Consider the following 4,984-nt stretch of genomic DNA (forward strand, 5'->3'; position numbering starts at 1 on the left):
AGTCATTTTTTGTAGCTTCAATTGTTACAGAATTTTATTAAATGCCCATCGATATTAAAATTTGTTCAAACATATGTCAAACTTCAAAGTGTGTTAATATCAATGTAAATCGTTTCTTTCTCGATGTAAATAGACATCTATGTATCTTATATTTTTGTCTCTTTCTTTTTTTCATATTAACATGCATTCTACTTTTAAAAGGGTAGATTCATCAACTCTTTGGTTCTCTTCTTAATCTTCACATAAATACAAAACTCTTTTTCTCCCTCTTTCTTTTTTTCATATTAACATAAATTATTCTTTTAAAAGAGGAGATTCATCAACTCTTTGGTTCTCTTATTAATCTTCACATAAATACACAACTGACTGTTTATTTATTAGATGCTTATCAACCTAGAATCTGCTATGTTGGGATGCTAATTTCAATATATGAACATGGATTGTATATACGACTATTTAGGCTTTACTGTGAATAGATATGACATTTATGCAACATATATCTAAAAACTAATATTTCGATGGTAGCCTGGAAATGACTCTACTCTTGCATTTGCAGGCACTAAAGGGGAACGAATCAAGGAAAGGTAAGTGATAATGAATAAATACTAAGGGTGCACACATTTGTATTTCAGGTACTCACTACTTTATTTATTTTATTTTATTTTAGTAAGTAGCTCTTTTTGAAATGGTTTAGAAATGGTATAAAACTTGCATGATAGGAATTTATTATTTTCTTCTTAACAAGAAGAAGGATTGGTGGTTTGATGTGCCTCCAAGAGATGATTAATTGCCCAGAAAAAAGCTAGTGATAGGGACTTCCCTACAACTTCAGCTTTCTATGAAGTTGATCAAAATAGTTCATTACCTAAATTAAATTCATTGGATATGAATCTTCCTCAGGAACTAGATCACCACAAATTTGGATACCAATTGTAGCAATTCTCAGGCTGCAAACATGAGATGGAACCAACTCGAATTGTGAAAGCCAGTAATGGTGGAGATAACTTCGTAGGTCACCAATATGTTGATATTTGACCTATATCATGTTGCCAGGAACTGTTCCAATTTTCCATCTTTTGCAAAACCTTCATCAATATAGGATCGTTAATCAATTGTAGATTCAAATGGATATACATTCTTACAATTTTTTGTTATCGAGGAGGCCAATTCCTATTACACAATAGTAATGAAATTGTGGAGCTAACCACTGATATGAATTTAATATTCCACCATTTAATGTGATTCAATCTTTGGATTTATATGTTAGAGAGAAAACTCTCTTGTAGGATGGAGAAATATTAAACATTTTTATTTTTCCTAATAATATGTCATAAAATGAAGTTCCAAGTGAGGATCTTGAATGTTTAAATTCAATGACATGAATGTATTTTCAGCAAATCTAAGTGTGTTGCCTTATTATTTTCAATATTTCCATCCAGAATTATTAAGTTTTGGAAATTGTTTTTTCACTTAGATTTAAAATGGCTTTGTTGTTAGCTTTAAAAATAATGGAAATTTTATTTTTATTTTTTCCATAAAGAGCAAAGGTTTAAGGTAGTCAAAATCACTATTTGGGAAATTTGAATGTTGAAACCACTTTAAAAGAACATTTAAAATGATTTTTTTTATTTCTTAAAAATAATTTCTCATATTGTCTCTACAGAGACAATAGTTGGAATCATGTACATATAATCTCTATAGAGACAATATGTTTTTAATCTCAGCTATTTTCCCTAAAGAGACAAAAATGTAATTGTCTCTAAAGAGAAAAAAATAGAAGTGTCTCTACAAAGACAATGAACTTTTCTCTAGAGAGGAAAATGAAATTGTCTCTTAAGAGACAATAATTCTCGTGTCTTTAAAGAGAAAATAATAATATGTTTTCTATATTTTCTTTATAGAGACAATTTTTTAAGACGATAATATTGAGAGACCAGCTTAAATACAATATTTAAGACAATACACAAGTTTCCTTTTGTGTCAAGTTAAGACAATTGAATCGAAAATTGTCTTAAATATTGTCTTAAAACCCTGCTACATGTAGTAGTGCTAAAATTCTCTGATATCCTCGACTCATCCATCTTGTAGCATACTCACCTATGTTATGATTAATGGGCTTGTTCATGTAAATTCATGTTAACATAGCATAAAACACAATTAGCTTTAGTTAGCTTTAGTGGTTGCATGCAACTAAGTTTAACTTAGTTGTCTTATTTATTGATTCTTTTATCAATGGTCAATATACAAAATTCAATCTCTCTTTCAATTTTTCTCAATTCTTGCAAGTTTATGCACTTATTATCCATATAGGTACTTAGTTGTTGATGCTCTAAGAACTTAACAAAAGGAATCATAAATACTAGTCAAATAATGATTTGAAGAGAATCCATTCTTTCACTCAAGTGGGAAACTAAATCAAAAATACAATGCAATGGTTGGGACAAGGTCAGAGTCATCACTTGCACATTTATTTGTGAAGAAATATCCTGATGAAGAATTCTAAATAAAGGAACATTGGATTCAAAGGTGTAAAAGGGAGTATGAGAATTCTTGGAGATTTCCCTTTTATTAAGTTTCATGCTAAAGAACATGCATGTGCCTTATCTATTTGAAGACAAGATGTCGGTCATACTTATCCATATCATTCTCAAACAAATAATTTAGGTAATCTACCCTAAATTCATCAGGTTCATACTATCACAATTTTCTATAATGCATTGTGTTAGGTTTTCTATTACACAAAAATTTTGAGGCTCCTAGGCATAGTAAATTTCAAAATCATTATCATTATTTTTTTTGAGTTGTTCCGAGGTGGATCCCAGAGTGGTTACTTCACGTGATCGATTCTCAATGAAGTGAGTGTAAAAATCCAACAACCCACTCAAAATAAAATAGGGGAATCGACTTGGGACAAACCTTTGATATTATGTTATGTTTTTCATTGCACTTAAACACGTACGTTTAGTAAACTTCCAAACAATTATCATTAACTTTTTTGGGCGGTCCCATGGTGGATCCCAGAGTAGCGATTAATCCACGTGATCGATTCCCAATAAAGTAAGTATTAAAAGCCAACACATTGCAGTTTTAAAAATTGTGTGAACAAATTTCTAATACGGGACCTTATCATCTCTGGTTGTGACTAGATGATTGGTTGATCTAGCCATACAATGAAAAATCAAAAGTGCAGCTTCATGGGAGCGCACCTTCTTTTTTAACATCAAAAATAGAAACATGCAAATGTGCACATAGGTAAGTGAATTGTATAGGCACATAAAAACACCGAACCTCCATTTTGAAGTTAAGGATGCTCTCAATATGAAAATCAACGATGGCCAATCATGTTTATTTTAGTGTTTATAATATTTGTCTTAAGTTTTATATACACTGGGTTTATAGTATCAATCCCTTGGGTTTATTATTCCATTAGGTCTACAATATCATTCATGGTCAACCATGGTTGAACGTCGCATACTCACAAGAATTGTCTTACCATGAAAATAAACTATGTTTGTTTTAGTGTTTGTAATATTTATATTAGGGTTTAATGTTGGTTTTATAATATTAAACGGTTGGGTTTATTAGGTCCTTGAGTTTATAATATTCATAATCCCTTTGGTTTATTAATCCCTTGAGTTTAAAATATTAATTCTTATGGTTTATTAATTCAACCATGTTTATTTTAGTATTTTTAATATTTGTCTTAGGGTTTGTATACCTTGGGTATATAGTATTAGTTGCTTTTGTTTAATATTATTCCCTTAGGTTCATAATCCCTTGTGGTTTTAGTATTAATCCCTTGAGTTTATTGTTCCTTTATGTTTATAATATCAATCTCTTGGGCTTATTATTTCCCAGTAAACCATGGTCAACCATGGTCCAACATGGAATTGTGATAAGCATTGTCTCAATATGAAAATCAGCGATGATCATTCATGTTTATTTTAGTGTTTATAATATTTATCTTAGGGTTTATATACGTTGGGGTTTATAATATTAGTCCCTTGGGTTTAATATTATTCCCTTGGGTTCATAATCCCTTGGGGTATTAGTATTAATCCCTTAGGTTTATTATTCCTTTGGGTTTATAATATGAATCCCCTAGGCTTATTATTCCCTTAGGTTTATAATATCAATCATGATCAACCATTGTCAATCATAGCCAACCATGTTCAGCCATGGTTGAATGTCGCATTGTGACAAGGATTCTCTCTCTATGAAAATAAACCATGTTTATTTTAGTGTTTGTAATATTTATATTATGGTTTACCAATGTTGGGTTTATAATATTAGTCTCTTGGGCTTAATATTATTTCCTTGGGTGATAATCCCTTAGGGTTTTAGTATTAATCCCTTGGGTTTATTATTAACTTGGGTTTATAATATGAATCATGGTCAGCTTTATCAATCGCTTGTGTTTGTAATATCGATCCCTTGCGCTTCTTGATCCCTTAGGTTTTTACTATTTATCCCTTGGGTTCACTAATTCTTTGGGTTTATAATATTAAACGGTTGGGTTTATAGTATTAATAATCCCTTTGGTTTATTAATCCCTTGAGTTTAAAATATTAATTATTAGGGTTTATTAGTTAAACCATGTTTATTTTAGTATTTTTAATATTTATCTTAGGGTTTGTATACCTTGACTTTATAATATTAGTCCCTTTTGTTTAATATTATTCCCTTAGGGTTTTAGTATTAATATCTTGGGATTATCTTTCCCTTGGGTTCATAACATCAATCCCTTGGGTTTATTTTATAATATCAATCATGCTCAACCATGGTCAACAATGGGCAATGATGGTCCGATCTCACATTATGGCAAAAATTGTCTCCACTTAGGTTTATATACCTTGGGTTTATAATATTAGTCCCTTGGGTTTAATATTATTCCCTTAGGTTCATAATCCCTTGGGGTTTTAGTATTAATCCCTTGGGTTCATTGTTCTTTTGGGTTTAAATATCAATCGATTGTGTTTATTAT

The sequence above is a fragment of the Pinus tabuliformis genome, chromosome 8, assembly GCF_031772625.1.
Source record: "Pinus tabuliformis cultivar Carrire ecotype Pingquan chromosome 8, CPIR1, whole genome shotgun sequence".
Lineage (NCBI taxonomy): Eukaryota > Viridiplantae > Streptophyta > Pinopsida > Pinales > Pinaceae > Pinus > Pinus tabuliformis.